General features: G+C 40.5%; 1 long non-coding RNA gene across 1 annotated transcript; it reads left to right on the plus strand.

Moving 5' to 3' along the window:
- The first annotated feature begins 744 nt into the window (after window positions 1-744).
- On the plus strand, window positions 745-14,017 carry LOC128452998 (uncharacterized). Its single transcript, XR_008341458.1, has 2 exons — window positions 745-915; window positions 11,137-14,017. It is a non-coding gene; the product is annotated as an uncharacterized LOC128452998 (long non-coding RNA).
- Window positions 14,018-19,369: the final 5,352 nt, after the last annotated feature.

The raw sequence follows: 19,369 nt of genomic DNA on the forward strand, positions 1-19,369 counted from the left end.
GCCGCTGCAAGGTGAGATTAGGCCCTGCTATCCTTTCCTCACCATTGGACACCCATATTTCATGTGTAGTGTAGTGTGGTGCATGTGTATGTGTGTGTGTGTGGGGGGGGGGGGGGGGGGGGGGTCTGTGTGTGTATGGGCCTGTTTTTACAGGGTTCTTAGACATGACTGCACAGTTACCTATGAGGACAAAACTTGAGGTCTTCAAAGGGGGAGAAAGGTTTTTGAGGACAGGGTCCAGGTTGCAGTTTGGTTCAGGTTCACGTGACGGTTCGGGTTTAACGTCAGGTATTTAACTTTGACGGTTGACGATAGAGCAAAAGGGGCATTATGTCAATGAGTGTCCTGAAAGGGAAGGTGCAACATAGTGTGCGTGCGTGTATCAGCCTCCATGCAAGGTGAGATTTGGCTGCAGCTTTATTTGTGTCAAGTTAGACAGCAAGGATAGGATACCGGAAGTAGTTGCAGTGCTTACATCCCTTTTATGGTCAATTTAATGCCACGTGTTATAGTAAAATAGCTTCTTCAATTTTTAGAACAGTATGGATATGTTTTTTTATATATACATTGTGAGGTATGTGTACTGTCCATATTGTGTATGTAGATTAACCAATATTACCCTTTATTGTGAAAGTCTAACCGGAAAAGGTAAGTGGTTGTAGTAAGCAGTGTGGCTGACTTGTCAAAGGGGCTGGACTCAGTCCAGTTTTACGCCTACAAAAAGCTCCGGGCTCACAGACACATTCTGGACTGACACCACAGACAGGAGCATGTAGAGTAAAGCTGTTAAAGCTCCGGTCCATCTCAACTTCAGAAGATGTCTGACACCAGCAGCTTCCTCTCTGTGGACAGAAGACATGTCAGCAGCATCTGACTCTGGGTGGAAGTTCCTCAGGATCCTCGCTGCTCTCAGTGGTGAGTTTACTGACCTGCCGACTTGTTCCGTTTCTCCTGTTACTTACTATGATACCAAACTCCGCTAAGACACTAACAAAGTTAAAGTTAGCATAGCTTTAATCACTCTTACATATATTGCAAATTACCCATAGCCATATAGATGTATATTATATATTAAAAAGTACCATTCTAAGATTTGACGTAGATTTACCATCAATACAATTATTGTAGATAAAGAAATCAGTGTTTGTTTTAGTTCTCACCACCAACGTTCTCCACTGACGCTGCTCAACAGCTGTAGGAACCAGGGAAAGATTTCATTGCCGGAATCGCTGTTTATTTAATTATCTATCAACCGAATTGTCAAACCCATGTTTCAATCGTTAAATGTGGACATTCAGGCTCATTCTAGAATATAACTGTAGTGGCCTCGCAAAAAGATTTCAACTGATGGAGTTTTGTGCGGAGTTTGTCAGAGTCCCTGGCTGCAGACAAGGTGGCGGACCTCCGTCCTCCATAAGCGCATGCGCAACAGACATCTTACTTGACAGGAAATCTACCTGTCTATTTCTCTATCTATATCTTGTATTTCCATTATCTATAAACCGTTTATAAGAAATTGAAACACAATTTGACTTCGATAGTACATAAAATAATTGAACAACTTTATGTTGGACCATTAAAAAAGATCTGTATAAATGAGAAGGAACCAGAAGCAAGTTCTTAAAATTAAAGTGTTGTATCCACCCTGTCAGCTGACTTTTAAAACACATTTCTAATCAATAAAGTGTATATCTTTTGATAATATTTGTGTGTTACTCTGAAAACTGTGTTTGTGCCACTTCACGGGGGAGAAAACGACCAACATCCGCTTATTTCCTGTCAAGTGGGGAGACGTCTATTGCGCATGCGCTCGCAGAGGGCGGAGGTCCGCCATCTTTTCTGCAGACAGGTCCCTCTCAGTTTGTCAAAACATCTTAATCGAGAGAACCGGGCATATCCGCGTCAATCACTGCTCCTCATACCACAGACTGACTGTTTCTATAAACTGTGCTTTTTCAAAGGTGAACCACTAAGGGAGAAAGTGAGCCGCTCATACACTGCATGGTTAAAATGCAAAGGGAAATAATCTGGAAAAGAAATCATAAAAAGAGTTTAAGTTGGCTCATCTGGAAATATTATGAAGAAACCCGGTCATACATAAGTAGAGCGTTTCTATTTACAGAAATCAGTGGGTTAGTAGAATAAAGGGATGGAGAGACCGGTAACTAATTTAAACTCAGGTTATAAAAGGTCACAGACCAGTGAAGGATAATACATTAACAAGTAGATTTAAACCAGTGGACAGAATAATGAAATGGTTGAGGAGTCCTGAAAGTTGAGCTTTAGAATGGAACTGACTTCACATTGGTGGATGTTTGCCTAATGCTAATCGCCAACCAGAGGTCAGAGTTCAACCTCTTTTACTAGATGGGACTACACTGGGTAGCTGATTTCTAAAAGTACATTGGCAGTAGGTAATCAGTAATCTGTAGTGGGTTGCATGTAGTCGCGACCCTTTCAACCCTGTGTGTTCATCCGTCTCTTTCCTCCCTGGGGAAGATGGTTGGTTTGGTTCCCAGGCAGAACGAGGAAAAGCTTTCACAGGGAGAAAAGTGTGTATCTGTTATCACAACAGTGCCGAACAAACCTCTTAAGTGAAACCCTCCCAAAAACTTGATGTAGTCCTTCATCTTGACTGTACAGAAGACGTCACCGAGATCACACCAGTGATTTACAGTAGTTTTCATGTTGTCTACTTTAAGTATGTTGTTGTCATAGAGATTAAACAGGAAGAGTTTAGGCAAGTTGAATGTGGTTTGTCCTTGTGCCTGCGTCCTTGTGAGCTCGCCTGTATGTGTGTGTGTGTGTGTGTTGCGTGTGTACGCTGGGCTGTTTGTGTTGATCCAGGCCTCTGGGCTCTTTGTGTTTGAGGAGGGGTCTCCGGCCTAGCAGGGCTGACCTCAGGGTTGCTATGGAGACAGCAGCGGCCACTTCCTGAATTCTCAGCCCATCCCACAGTACATTATAGGGCAGGGGTCTGGAGTTTAAATCATGACAAGAGTGTGGGGGGGAGGAGGCAAAGACAATTCTATTTTAAACAAGTTATTCATCATATAAATATGTAATGAATAAACACTGTAAGAAAAGGAGCAGTAAATCTAAGAAAGAATGCTATACAGTAGAGATAATGTGGAGCCAAGTTGAAACAAAAATAACACAAACCACAGCGCGGTCAAGTCACCACGGCAGTGCATCTACAAGGATATTGAATTTAAAGGTGGAAAGCCAGTTAACGTCCTCATCTGTGCAATGTTGTAAATTTGTATTAATCACACTAAACACACTTCAAGCCAAAAACTTGATTGTTCATCTCTGCATGATCTACACAATTAATCTGAAAGCCCCAGATAGATATGAGTGATATATATAACTTGTTTTTTGTGTCAATAAGGATCAACAACAGGGCAGATTTCCACATAATCAAGTTTTAATTGTGACTTTTAAATCTTTGAGAATTCAAAACAGAAATAACAATGTAAAACAGTAAAATAAAAATGTACGGATTTGCTGTCATTTTCAGAAATGCTGCTAGGCCATGGAAGTACATTTTCCTATGGTAAGTTAATGTATTGTAGTTTTAGTCGTATATAGTTTATTTAAGTGATTTCATATATTTCTAAATATTTCCAATGTTCTCATATCTTCTCTCATAATAGCTTTGTTTTTCCTGCACTAAGTGCTAGCTTGCTAAATTGTTAGCCCATGTAGCATCCATGTTATTGTTGCCTACTTCGTACACAACTTCCCATGTCGTAACCTTGAGCTCATGAGTTCCATATGAAGGCAGCGTTATATTGCTCAAAACGTGGTTAGCATAGCATAGTCAAAATAGAAGTGAACAATCACAAAAAAATAAGCCTTACAGACATTTGTTTAGAAAGACCAGGGGTTTATCATCAACTTTTCCAACGTGATTACTCAACGTATCTTCCAGCAAGCCCCTGTTACTCTGCACCCGAGGGTTTCAGGGAACATTAACCTGACCTTTTTTTCCTTTTAAAGAGAACCAGTGTTAATTATCAGAGTTCTGGTTTCACGGGCCACCAGCTTTGTTAGTATTCAGGACCCTGATCAGAATATCTGCTGGTCTGTTAAACTGCTGACAGAGCGCGAAACACAAGGTCAGCTTTTCAGAGAGAGAGAGAGAGAGAGAAAGGAAGGTTGGGCCTTTAAGTAAGGGCCGGATTTGTGCTATCAGATAAAGAATGGAAACTTGTAGAAAAAAACTCCAAACACACACACACGCACGCACGCACACGCACAAACACACTAATGTAAAGGTCATATCCAGTGCCAAGTGTTGTCAATGAAGTTTAAAAGCTCAATCGTCATCTTAATGAAGTCAAGGGCACAGATTAAGTTGGTTTAAATCAAATATAACCCAATGGTTCTATTAATCTCAGTGTCCTGATTTGAGGAGTGATTGTTGAAGGAAAACTGGGTGTTTAGAAGTGAGACGTCTCAGCTGTTGGATGTTTTCTGCCTTGAATGTGGAAAGTGGACGTCAGAGCAGCTGCCGGAAACCTGTAAATGTAAAATCTGCTTAACTGAGCACTAACTACTGGAGTGAATGTTCAGCGTGACACTTCAGGTACTGAGTCACCAATTACACCGCAGTGGAGGGACATTTACAAATGGTGTGTGTAAACATTATATAGTTTGTGTGAGTGCGTAAATCTGCTTGTGCATTCTTGTACCTTTTTGGTGTAGGCCTCTGAAAGAATTATTTGAATATGGGATAAATTTTGGCCTTGATCAGATAAAAAAGTGCATCCTCATGCTCATTATCTATTCATTCCTTGTTGTTTCCTGACTATAACTTAGTCTATCACTTGTGATTTCATAAGCTTCAGGGGTGAAACATGCGTCTCTGTGGCCCAACTTCTTTAGAATCCCAGGAGGCTTTTCAGGAACTCAGGAAGTTCTCAGCATTTCAACAAGATTTAGCTCTTGCTGTAGGCCTTGGTTTCTGTCCCTCTTAAGTCCTCACTCCCAAGACCGGAGCAGGAGCTGCAGGGGCCATGTTTGCAACTCTTTTCTTACTCTTAACATTTGACCAAAGTGAACACTTTGAGGGTCAGATTGATTGCACCGTTCGTATTAGAAAGTCAAGATCATAAATGACTGATTGTTGGATTTGTTGCATCTTTCCAGGTTCCAAGTTATTTTATGCTTTTCATGTCTTCATCTAAATGAAAGACAGACGACCTCTGTGCAAAGCTGCATTCATAATTACACACTGTTATTTTGTGTTTTCTTTAAATCAATACTAGAATTAATTCCCTTCTTTAATTTACTTTTGGCCAAAAATGTGTTGGATGAAATCTTATTTGTTTGCTTAACATAAATTGCCTTTTTTTCTTCTTCCTTGCCTAGCCTAAAATATAAAAAATGCTATCTCTTAAATTGTATTTGACAAAGAGGATAGTAAAGTGTTTAATGCAAACTGAATACAAATTATAAGTATGAGGCTGACACCTAAAACTAGGACTTCATCTCAATCAAATGTTCAAGGCAGGAATAATACAGTCGTCATTATTTCAGTTTATATTGCAACACATGCATCTGATGCCATTGGGGCTGCAGGGAGCGTGGCTCACTCTGCTTGCTTGATAAAAAACGTCTCTACACTGCAGCTTTGCCTTTAATCTGTGGTCATTTAATGGTTCCTGGCCAAATGCACCAAAGAGGCTTTTACTTAATGATTTACATTGTTTAGTTCCTGGGACTGTTTGTGTTTGGTCTAAAAAGCCCATAAGGATAGGCCTACACTCCAGATGAGCATCTGCTGATAAAAATAGTGCATTTTTTATGTATTTATTTTTAAGTATATGACATTTGCTTTTGGGAGTGTTAATACTCCTGAAGCTCTTCTCTGGAAAAAAACAACCTTTTTAGTTCCGTGAAAGTAAAGTTTACAGTTGGTTTGGATTCAGCACAAGCTACAAGAAATGGATCATTAGCAACGAGGAGGGCGAGACAGAGAGACTTGCCAAAGTAAAAAGTGAAGCTCCATTATCAGAAAATCTAGAGAACGCGCACGCATGGAGAGTGGAACAGTTAAGACTGTGAGCCAACACATTCTACTTAAAGCTCTCAGGTGAGGAAACTTCAAAGAGTTACATCGGCACCAGTCACAGATCCGAGGTCATGTGAAGTGGCCGGGGTCCCTCATGTCATGTACCTTTCTTAATGGACAGCACACCGCAGCTGTCTCATTGTGCTGGTGTATTGGTGATGGAACTGAAGTGGCTCTTGAGTGGATGAAAGAGCTCACAGACACGGTCCTTGACATACTTCAAAGGTTCCCTCTGTAGCAGCTTTAAACATCACTATATCACCATTGAATGCACAGTCACCTTGGTGTATTTACTGTACACAGATCAGTCTCGGCCTTACACAAGAGACATTCGCAGTGCTTGTGTTTCTTTGTGTCTTGTCTGCGGGTTTCTCCACTTTGGTTCACTTACTTACAGAGGGGAACTGTTGGAGTAGTCGAGTTTTAGATTTTAAATGAATTGTTTGGGAGGAATTTGGCGTATGTTTTTTCAAGAGTTTGATATCTGTGCATTAGACCATTATATCAGCAAGAAGATGAAAACAGCTCCCCAGCCTCCAAAGTTCGGAAATTAACATGTTGCGTGTCTCATGTTTAATCCAGATTCAAATAGAAATGTAAAGTCGACATATTGTGGCTCTGGGGGAGGTTGCGTGCTGCTACTCTTTCACAGTGAACAAAGCTTCAGCCGTAGAACTCGGGTGGACAGATCGGATGTTGTTCCTCAAGAAATGTTTGCCCCACATCTCCCCATGTATGGATTAAACAAATAAAGATCTTTAGAACTTTAGGTAAGCTGCTTTTCAACTCTGCACAGAGTCAGGTTAGCTTTTCCCCCCTGCTTCCAGTCTTTATGCTAAGCTAACCATCTTCGAGCTCACATCCAACACAAGTCATTTTGTCCCAGTTTGTCAAACCCCATAAAATACTTTTCACTCAAAAGTTATATTCTGCTTTTGTTTATCAGTTATTCAACAGTTGATCAAACTGTGGTTGGCAGAGAACAAGTGTCAAAAGTTTTGATTGTATAAAAAAAGGCCGTTATCACCAAAAGTCTCTTGACATCTTCGGGGGTGTCTTCTACGTGTGTAGTGCACCATTATTCATCCTACAATATTTTTATTTCTTTAATGTTGTGTGTGTGTGTGTGTGTCTGTCGCCTGTTATTAACGTCATCAGCACTCGCCTCTTCACATGGGCTGGCTGGAGAACATTGGTGTTCTCATATACAGGCCCTTCGAAAGAACGTCCAGAGATAAACCAGAATTCAGTGCATGTCTGAAAGCAGCTTTAGTCTTAGATTTCCTCACTTGTATTGACACTGATGACATTTTTGAATCGCGTTTGGCTTTGACATTCTTAGCAGAGACGCTTAGAAATTGTTGCAAACGGCAATGCAAACTGAACATTTTGTTTTTCTTACATCACTACAGCTAAAACACAAAACTCATTTTTATCTAACACATTCCACAATCTATTAAGCAATAGTGTAGATTATATTCAAACACCGTGAGGAAAGACTAGTAGTTGGTGTGTACACCTGCTTTCATTTCTTCTGTCTTCCTCCTGCTTGTCCCCCCCCCCCCCTCTCTCTCTCTCTCTCTCTCTCACACACTCTGTCTCTCTTTCTCTCCCTCTTCGCTCTGTGTGTCAGCCGGTTGCCAAGTGCTAAGAATCTGGGGAATGCAGGATTGCAATGTTCTGATAAAGTTTGCTTTGTTCCCCAAGTGACCTGAGTGTGTGAGTGTGTGAGTGTGTGAGTGTGTGAGTGTGTGTGTGTGTGTGTGTGTGTCCACAATGTCCACAGACATGCATACTTGCACATTAGCATCTTGCTATTCACCAAACAGAGTGCAGACATGGACTGTGGAGGAGACTCACTGTAAAGCACAAACACAGTCATGTAATTGGAGCTAAATAACACGTACGTTGGATAATTAACATTCCTGAAGCTTTATCTTCGCTCTGCATTGTCAACCATCCATTAGGCTTATGTACAAAAGACTGCCTGGAGTTAAGAGCATTCTCACAGTATGGGACCAGGAGTCAAGGGCTCTCAGGAATCACAACGTTAGCTTCATCTAGCAAAGTGCAGGCAAAACATCACTAATTCATTTAATTGATAGTTACTGAAAGATAAAGTAGAATTAATATTTTTTTAACTTTGTTATTTTTACTTCATGAGCAGCAGTATAGCACCCTAAATATTACCAACGTTCCTGTTACTGTCAGTCCCTCAATCACAATTAAAATAACATGATAAGAAGGATCTAGATTCCAAAATAGCACGGTTTTTTTTCTACTTTGCTGAAAATAGTACATACTTTTTTAACTCCTCATTCCCCACAGACCAGATTCAGTAAGGAAGTTGCTATGGTTAAGATTTGAAACTGGATTCAGATTTCATAAGACTCAGTTGATTCCGATCACAAAACGTAATGTCCATATTTTGAGATTTATTCTTCTTTATCCCCTTTCATTTCATTTTTAGTTTTAGATGGGAAGACTGGTCAGCAGTGGGTTCTCTGAGCTCCTAAAGTTTTTTCTTTTTTCAATTTCTAAAAATAAAGAAAAAGGGAGTTTTGGGTTTATCCATTTTAGATACGACAATAAGAGAAGTTTGGTGGCTGACAGCGTGTTGAAATAGTAGACATTTTTAATGTCTTAAAGTTAAATTTAGTAGTTGTCAGCTGCTACATAGCTTAGCACAAAGTCTGGAAACAATTGGCCCGCCTACCAGTTCGCACATTCATGTTAGCGTTTACCTCAAAGAATCTCTGAGCCCAATTACAGTCACACAGCGCTACTAGCATAGCTGTAACTGTAATCTTTAGACAGTTAATCCGTGACAACAAAAGTTGTCACGGATTAACTTGACTTCAGATGTGGACTCAGATTATTGGACTAGACATGTTATTGCCTCACTCTCAATCACATTAAACAACCTTTCATTGCTATGTCTTTTGGCCTGTAAGAAGACATAGGACTACAAGGATGTAACAACGTGCTAAGTTATGTGCAAATGGCTTTTACAGAATTTCAGACCTTTGATCAAAACTCGTCTCAAAGCAGAGTGGTCATGCTCTGTGTCCATGTAAGGCCAATGTATGGATTCTACATTGCACCCTGTGTGTTTTGAATGGACATGCTCAGTGATGACATGCTCTCACCCTCCTCCCCAGCCTTCCACAGGGACAGTCAGCAGAAAGACGCTCACATCTGACCTTGTGCAGTGACGGACGTCAGCGGGCTTTATCTCACGTCAAGTTTGGTGTTTTTTCTTATTACTTCAGTTGTTTGTCAGGAGGGGAGAGTGAGGGAAGGAGGAGAAATGGCATTCCGGTCTTTATCAAAGCACAGGACACACATGTGATTACATGCTCGCTCGCTTCCCTAACTCCATCTCACATTCATGCTCAGGCCTACAAAGACCGGCAAACTCTCAACACATACAATGTGCTGTCTTAATCAGTCACTCTCTTTCTCAGACCTTTGAATGCACACACACACACACACACACACACGCACACACATACAGATCCCAAATTAAAGTTGCATATCCTTCAGGCATTTAAATGCAACTGTGTAAGTGTTTGTGTGTAAGTGTAAGTGTGTATGTGTGTGGGGGAGAAAAAGTGAATGGGAAATGGAGAGAGAAAACTGAAGAAACAGGAAGTGAGCATTTGGTTTGGGGGGCAGGGTCAGAGAGGGCACTATGGGAGTCCTCCACATCCATTTGCGTGTGAAGAAGTAATTAGATGTGTGTGTGTGTGTGTGTGTGTGTGTGTGTGTGTGTGTGTGTGTGTGTGTGTGTGTGTGTGTGTGTGTGTGTGTGTGTGTGTGTGTGTGTGTGTGTGTGTGTGTGTGTGTGTGTGTGTGTGTGTGTGTGTATGCTGAGCTGTGGGAGTGTGTATGGTGGCTAAACAGAAAAGCTGAGTTGTGTTTACATGGTAAATATGTGTGCGTGCGTGTGTCCGTGTGTGTGTGTTGGGAGTTAAGGTGGTGGAATGTCACATGTTGGTAGAATGCTTGCTGCACAACAAAGGCGTGAAAGGGAAATATACTGGAAACCATTAACTATGCTGGTCACTGCCCAGCTATAAATCTGTACTGTAAACACAAACAACAACAGTGAACAGTGCTTTGTTTGTGGTGAGATGCATCAGATGGTTTTTGGTTTTGCTGTAATATATGTCACATACCTCGAAAGGTCAAGCAGAAACTGAATCTTTCCTTTTAAGTATGTGTGTGGCCACACAAATCCAACCAGTGTGTTTTTTCCTGTGTCTCACGAGAAAAGAAATATACAGATACTCAGCGACCAGATTTGCTGTAAGAATTAGTAAAGAAAGTCAACACCGAACCCTGAACCTGGCGAAGCAGATTAAAACAAAACTGAAACGGTTCAATGGAAGTTTACTGTACAAAACTTAATTGAATGTACTCCTCAGAGTCAAAATGTTGTCATGAGGATGATATTGAAACAAAATTGACCCTCCTTACTATAAGAAGACAAGCGCACACACACACACACACACACACACACACAGTACAAAACTTCCTTTAACCTACAGACGTGGTTTGACCCAAGTCTCACAGTCATCTATGATGTCAGCTAATAAATTATAGAAACTGTAAGGGATAAAGAGGTGAAAAAAACTAATAGTTTTATTGAAAGAGATGAAAGGTCTTACATTGATTTGAAAAGCACCAGTGTAGTTTTACATTCCTCCTCTACTTTTATGTGACGATGGATTATTCCTCTCAAACAAGGAGGGGGGCGTGTGCAAGTTTGAGAATAAGATCAGACGACAGAAAGAGCTGAAGTGACACTGTCGGCCTGCAGAGCTGCAGGGGAAAGTCACCAGTGTTGGCAGCGAGACAAATGCCAATTGTGTTTTCTCATGTAGATGTTGAAATGTGAGGTGTCTGATTACCTTATATAAACGTGTATAAAGATGGACTACATGACTGCTCTCAAACAAAAAATTCTAAGTACAAATCAAATGACTTTTTCTCAAATATGGTCTCTGTAATTTTAGGTAGTTTTTCAAGAGTTTTTCTTCTTCTATTTGCAGGACTTTGCTGACATGGCTCCATCCCCTGATCGCTAGGGTGCAGACTCTGGCTCCTGATGCGCAAGATGGCACCTTTCACCTCCGGGATATTTTGGCTTCTTTTCTGAGCATTGGAAAAAAGTAGAGACACATCTTTTATATGCACTCTATGAATTACGGTCTCCCAAGTCATTGTCCATTAACTTTACATAATGCACTGTATATAACAGTCAGAACAGAGTTTTTCCTCTTACAACGGGGAAAAGAAATCCACGACATGTCACTCCTTCAACCCTTTAACAAGTTGAATTCAACAGGTGGATTTATCACTCAGGACATTTTCACTTGTTTGGTAAAAAAAAAAGTTGTAAGGGACATTTCTGCGTATTTGCGTGTGTGCATTTGAGCAAGTTCACAGGTAGTGTATCCTCTCAAGGCCGGTTGGCAGTCAGGGCTACTGTAAACATCCTTGACTGGAAGCTGGTGTTAGGTTCTGGGGCTTTCAGTCGGATGTTTGCAGCAGCCAACTGCTAGTACCATCGCTACAGTTCACCTGCTGTCGCCAAATGGGTGGGAAGTCCACTGAAACACAACTGTAAGTACAGACTGTTGAGTGATGACAATGATGACAGGACGAGGAAAGGAAATGTTTGTGGATCAGTTATGATAAATTTGTATTCACCAACATCTTTTCAGTACTGCAAACTATGCATACATTTACCTACTACACACTAGTTTTTATTTGTATTTCGCCAAATAATAAAATACATTATCTCAAGGCACTTTACATTGAAGGTCAAGACCTCACATTTTTAGAGAAACCCAAGATTTACCAAAATGAGCAGCACTTTGGCGACTGTGGAAAGAAAAAACTACCTCATTAACTGGCAGAAATGGCTAGTAGAGCCACACTCAGTGTGAGCGGAGATCTGCCTTGAGCGGCTGGGATGAGCAGGAACAAATTAGGGAACAGACGGGAGAGAAGAGAGAGAAACCAGTAACAGCATCACGATTCAGCTCTGACAAGTTGTTAAAATGAAAACAATAAGAGTGATAAATATGGATTTGGAGATGTTATTAATGATAGCAGCAACAATCTGCAAGTGTAAGTGGAGTCAATTTTTGTCTCTGCTAGCTCCCTACGGCTTCTCCTTCATACCTTTCCTTGACTTAGTGACTTAGTGAGTTTTCCATCGGGATCAAGGAATAGTGGCTAGGAAAGGAGATTATTTTCAACCAGAGATCAAGTGACTTTCATTGGCCCAATTACCATTTAAGTAACTGCTGCCTGAATAAACTTTCAAAACACTTGCTGCAAGGCTGTTTGTAAAAGTCTTTCTTATCACAGAGAATGTCTCAATTCCTATTAAACATAAATATTTAGTAATAGGGCCAGTTATCAAAATATATGTGAAGGGAAAGGAGTGTGAGTCCACAGAGAAATGGCGGCCAGTGATAGCTGTCTCCATTCATTTCCCAGTGGATGGGAGGGGCCTCATCCGCTCCTGAGAGACCGAGGACCAGGGGGGTGCGAAGGAATGGAGGCGGGCTAATGAATGGAAAGAGGAGCAGGATGGGAAGAAGGGGGAAAACAAGGGAAAATAGGTGATGGTAGCTGAAGAAATGGAACGGAAGACTGTTTGGTCTTGGTTTTTTTCCCTCCCCCTTCATCAGTCAGTCGGAGTAGAGGGGAAGTGGGTGTAACGTGCACTACAGGGCCAGAGACGGGGAAGGAAGAAAGGAAGGAAGCATTCTAATATTACCCCCTCCCACCCCCACATTCATCATATCCATGAATGAAAACACGCTGTGCTCCTTACAGTTTCAGTTCAAACAGTCTCAGCGTTCTTTCCTTGGTGCTGGTAAACCCAGGAAATAGTTCAGTTCACATAAAGCTCCTCCATGTGGAAAGTTCCAGCCCAGCGACTTCTAGGCGTCTGTTATTTGTTTGTGCTGCTGTGTTTATATGAAACTAAATCCCATTAGTTTCTATTTATTTGAAAAGGAATGGTCCATGAGTAACTAGTTTACAAAGATAGTTCACCCAAAAATGAAAATTCAATCATTATATACTCACCACTATGCTGATGGAGCAGTTGGTGAAGTGTTTGAGTCCACAAAACACTTTGGGAGTTTCAGGGGTAAACGGCGTTGCAGCTGAATCTAATACAATTGAAGTAACCGGGACTGATTCTTCAAATGTAAATAAACAACAGGAAAAATTCATTAAGATCAAACTCAGTTTCCTGTACAGGATTAAAAGTGGTCTGTCGCCATCAAATCTGAAAAAATATTGTCCAGACTTCATATCAGTCCTTGACTATGGAGATATTCTCTACTTGACACGCAGCCCCATCATACCTCCAGCAGTCAAACCCAGTGTCTCACAGTGACTCATTTTTTTTTATTGTGTTGTTTTGTTGCTCGTGTTCAGTTAGTTTTTTGCTGCTGATTGTGAATGTGTCTGGTTCTCAGGCCTCTCTTGGAATAGAGATCTTGATCTCAATGTCACTGCTTGATTAAATATAGATTAAAATAAATAAAACAGTATCAAGTTGCCCTGTGACCTCTAAGTTCTAGGTAGTGTAAACATCCTACACTCTCGGCGTCTGCCCCCTGGTGGCCGGGAGTGAGACTGTTTGCTCCATCTGGCTCAGAAGCTCGACAAGCAGCAGGGGTGGAACGTTAGAATATAAAAATATAAATATATTATATTCTCTTCATTCAGAGTCCAGAGCAGAATATAAGTTACAGCACAGAAACAGAGGCTGTTGTGTCCTCTCAGTTTCACATGCTTTTACTTTTAATTCTCTTTGTCATTAAAGTTGACATCAACTGTGTTATAATGATCTCATGTAACTTTGCTGTGCAGCCTGTTGGAATAAATAGTTACGAGACTAAAGGATTTGTGTAAGTCATCCTTGCTTGGATTGCTGGGGAATGCTTGCCATTCTGAACAGGAAACAGGGAGCGGCACGTCTCTGATTGGCCGGAATCCCTGACCCAACGACCTCAGTCATGGCTGTCCCACTGGGGCTGGGACAGACACACACACGCACACAGTACAGAGTGTGTGCAGGAGGAAATGGGATAAAAGTGATGGAAATTCAACCCATTAGTGTCAATAATAATCTGAGTCTTGAAGTGAGACTGTGACCTGTAAACATCCATGTCAATGACTCTTTTCCTCAGTTTTGGTTTAGAAAAAAGAAAAGAATCTAACATGTTTATACATTGATGTGTTCTCTTAAGAAAGATGAAGATGAATTATAGTTTGTGTGTGTGTGTGTGTGTGAGAGAGAGGCTACAATGGTTAAGTGGCAATAGGAAGAAAGACGTACAGAGGAAGGGTGGTGTCTGTGTGTATACTTGCAAGTCTGCTATTCTAAGACTAAAAATATACAATGTATAATAAATACATAAGCAGGGCGGATGTGTCTGTTCACAGCAGAACATGTATCTGAGTATGAAAGCTGGAAGATTGACACAAACCTACATTGCTATAAACACAATGTAACCTGAAGCCTGAAATTGAAGTGACTTCTGCTCTTGGATACTTCATGGCTGCCATTGGATTTTACTGATGTTTTTGAGCAGTGCTGAACCCCATCAAGTGAGTTGAAGTGAATAGTCTCTGGAGTCACATCACATGTTCCATTGCATTTAGATTATTCTCTTCAGGAATGAGTTTCCTCCAACTTAAAAAAGGTTGTTTCCACTCTGTCTCTGCACTAATGCATGTTCAAGTGTCTTATTGTGAATATTTAATGTTTGTCATCTCTTTCAAGTACTCTTTTATCTATGTCGTAATTTGTCATCTATTTGCATAAATAAAGGGATTATATATTTCATTATAGTTAAGAAGTATTAACATGTGTTCAGTCTTTAAAAATGTGGCCCCCTTCTTTGGATTACGTGCCCTGATTCTAGTTTCTAATCTGCAGTACATAAGACATTAATAGATATCAATTCAAATCAGTGGGTTCGGTATATATTATTCTTCAGATTTGTAAGTGGCTGTAATTAAAATTATTGTTGAATATTGGGTGGAAATATTTTAAACTCGTATTTTTTATATGATAGAATTATGTGCATGCAGTTACCACAAGATGGAGCCATAGTCTCAAAATAACCTCAAAGAGAAGCACAGCCCTGCCCAGTACCAGGCTTTAACATGTTATGATGTTTGTCTGAATTCAAAGGTTAAAAAGTTAACTATGACCAATAAAGACTTCATAATGTTTTCCACATACTTCCTGTCTTTAAGAAAGCTCTTTAATGGGGGGTTAATGCTTGGTTTTAGGAATAGAATTAGGCATTTAGTTTGGATGGGTAAGGTCAGGGTATGGGGCTAGGGAATGCATTATGCTAATGAGTGTCTTCACTCAGATTACATGAGGCCTTTTAACCAAAGCGACATACAATTAGTGCATTCAACATCTATGAGATGACATTTAGTTTAGGGGTTCTGTATCTTGCCTGAGGACACTTCGGCATGCAGATGGGGCGACTGAGGACCAAACTGGCAACCTTCTGGTTGGAGGACGACCGCTCTACCCCTCAGGCACAGCCACGCAGATAGAAGATAAAAGTAGGAACGTGTGAATGTTTAAATACAAAGTTACTCGACCAGTAAAAAACAAATGTGAAGTTCCTGTTTTGTGCAGCTCAGAAAGCAGAAGTGCACTTTCAGCCTAGGCTCTAGTTTCTACCACAAGACCGAAAAAAGGTAAAGTCTGCGAAACTAACACTGACGATAGTTTCATCACGTCATCAGGTCTGAGTGACAACTGTCGAAAAGCCTGCAAAGTCTCGGTTTTTCATACACAACAGCATGACGATATTACACACAGATTAAGCCAGGACCCATCAACCATCATTGATTCAAATTTAAAGCAGGCACTTTTTAGCCTGACAGACTGAGGAACACATTGCAGCTAGTGTTGCCACCTATAGATAAATTACAACGCAAACTGTTTGAGTGACCATACTGTAAAAACAAGTTTCTCCTTTATTCAACTAGTGAAGTTTTAAATACTTCTTGTCTGTTGATAAATAAACCGTCAGTATATATCTCATAAAGGCTAATCCCTTATCAATAAAAGTGAATTATAGAAAGTCTGCAATTGTCGTTGATGCATTGATTTTGTTTATAATTATAACTGATCAATCAAGTCATAAATTATTTATTAAATGTCAATAAAGTAATTTCATTATATTCAATTTAAGGTTACAATGCTCAATCAATCGATCAATCGATCAATCAATCAGTCATTCAAACTTTATTCAAATAGCACATATTGAGCAAAACAAATGTAATTCAAAGTGCAGACAGGATGTTAACTTAATGAAATATGTGTTATACATTCAGAGCGAGAGACTACAAAACATTAATAGCATCAGTAATAGAAAAAAATCTACTATTAAAGAAAGTTAGGGAAAGTAAAAGAAAATAATAAGGATTTTTTTTTTATATATATCAGAAAACTGTTATAAAAGCCTAAACTAAATAGGTGGGTTAATCTATCTTTACTTATATCAACATTTTCAGCTCCTCTCCGATCCTCTGGAAGGCTGTTCCAGAGACTTGAGTATATAACTACTTCTTTTATTAAAAAGGGCCACTGAATACAAAGACCCTGAGAAGAGCAGACAGACAGGATCTGCCCAGATCAGTTTTACGATTCTCATCCTCATTCAGTAGCGTTCAGCCTTCCTGTCATCCTCAGTATTGAGACGTGCAGAAAGAGAAGAAAAAGAAAAATCCTGTTAAAAAAGCCTGAAAACAAGAAGTGCTGCTGGGGTTCACTCTGCTGTGTTACTGATACTGTTGTGAAAATAAGTGAGTGCTGGTGATTACCAGACTCCTGCAGTGTCAGAACCTCCATGTTCTCCCCACAGGGATGAGAGAGGAGAATATTGTGAAATATATTTTTAAAGGCTCAGCGGTGTGCTACACGACACGCTGTGGAGGAAATGGAAGATGAGAGGACAGGAAGCACATGGCGACACCATCTGCTGTTGGGCAACAATGCAGAAAAAGTGCCACACTAGAGGCTCATACACACACACACCCACACACGACACAGAAGGAAGACAGAATGACAGCACAGACAGTATCCAGGTGGCTCTGATGGTCAACAAGCATCTTTGCTCCTCTGCTCTTTTCTAATCGCTGATCTTCATAATAAACTGATGAATACATATTTATGTATCGCTTCTTTTGCAACAATAAAGTTAAAATACTGCGTTATTAATCGATGATGTCGGATCATGATCACATCTCCTTTTGTGTCTCGCAGCTGAACTGAACTCTCTTTTCAATGTGTGAAGTAAAGTAAACGTCAGTACTCTTCAGATCCTTATAACTTTGAAATGAGTGCAGATCATGGGGGAGGACATGCAGCATGGTAAAAGGATACAAGACATATAATTTGTGTCTGCCCCAATCCTGAACGAGCCAACTGGATCTATGGCAGAAATTGATTATAAAAATCTAAAAAGTTGTTGGCTCTACGGAGGCCGCAATGTTTTTTACAGTAGCCCTACCTATACATACTAAACACCTTTTGAGTTTTTATGACAACTGAAGGACACCACAGGTTCTCTTTCATGTTTGGAAGGGGAGGGTGAAATGATGGGTAGCTGCATCATGAAACCTCACCAGTAGATGTCACTAAATTCTACACACTGAACCTTTAAAAGTAAGTACTGACTTACTTTTGCTCAAATTGAAAAGTGGATGTAGTACTTTAACCTTTACTTGGGTATAGTTTGGGCTATGTATGTGTTATTTTACCTAGGTAATAGGTTTAGTACCTCTTAACCTATTACCTATTATTAAACCTATTATGGCTGTGAATAGCATCATCATCACTACCGTCTGACATCAGACCCGTCGCAGAAGAGAAGCACCTCCAGCCATCGCATTAGAGAAGTTCCTGTTATAATACAGTATGTTCCTCGAATGATGCGACACAAGTTGAAATGGCTGTCTTTCAGTTTTGTTAGAACAAGAATCGACTGTACACTGAGTCCTGGGAAGTTCTGAGACGACTTGTGTCCAAATGACGCTGTGTTTTAAAGCCACACAGACACACAATGTCATTGGTGTCTTTCTTGCATAATTTAATGTGTGGAACAGGATGCTGAGGAAGAACATCCTGTTAGGAATGTTCAAATACCTAATGAGGTTGGAAAGCATTTTGTGCTGTCATTTCTCTCAAATGTTTCCACCATCATAATTCACAATAGTGTACTACATTTTAATTTTAAAACACACTGGAGATAATGGATATTTGTGATGCAGAGGGACTGCATGTGATAAACCCATTGATCACATAATCAACAGTTTGCGCTCTAAGAGTACTTCTATGTATTTTACACACACAGTACAGATTTCTACACCATCTGTCAACATGTACCCAAGTACATCTCCACACCATTCACCGAATACCCTGCCTGACATAGTGGAAGGCCTCCTCATTCCTATTGTGAATCAAGTGAGTTTGCATGTAGTACAGGGGTGTCCAAACTTTTTATCCTGAGGGCCACATACAGAAAAAAATTTGAAGGTCTGGGCCACTCACGCCGCCACGCCCCCCAGCCCTGGAGCGGACTGTTGACAGTGCGCCTCAATCGCGTAGCTTAGGGCGGGGGGCGTGGCGCCACCTAGTGTCAAAACTGAGAAGTACAATACAGTGGGCCATAGTCCATTACATTACAATTCATTTTCTGATGCTTTTATCCAAAGCGATTTGCAATCAGTGCATTCAAGGGAAGGGGAGAGCGGGGTAATGTGAGACACCCCCTGTATCTAGGCAACGGAACACATTTGTGGTCATGTGATCATTATATTTTCAAGCCCCTCCCATTCCACCCTTGCCATGAAGGAGAAGTTGGTGCTGATGCTGTGGTTAGAATGTTTTTTCACAAAAATGACAGAGAAACAATGTGCAGGCAAGCTAGGGTGTGCAAGAGATAACATGAATCATAATAATCATAAATGTGCTTAATTGACCTATTACAACATGTGTTGTTATGGTAGTTTTAAAGTGGAAAAGGTAAGTGGATCACTTTACCCCCTTGACTTCTCTCCACTTTACCCCTAAGCTGGGGTAAAGTGAGACACAAGACCACTTTTTTACAAACAATCATATTTTCACTGCCCTTTGTCCTGAAGACATTCTGATCATTTCCATCCTTCTCAGCTCTCTTCACTGAGAACTTTAATCCTGTTATCCAGCTGGCAGAT

This window comes from Pleuronectes platessa, chromosome 12, assembly GCF_947347685.1.
Source record: "Pleuronectes platessa chromosome 12, fPlePla1.1, whole genome shotgun sequence".
NCBI lineage: Eukaryota > Metazoa > Chordata > Actinopteri > Pleuronectiformes > Pleuronectidae > Pleuronectes > Pleuronectes platessa.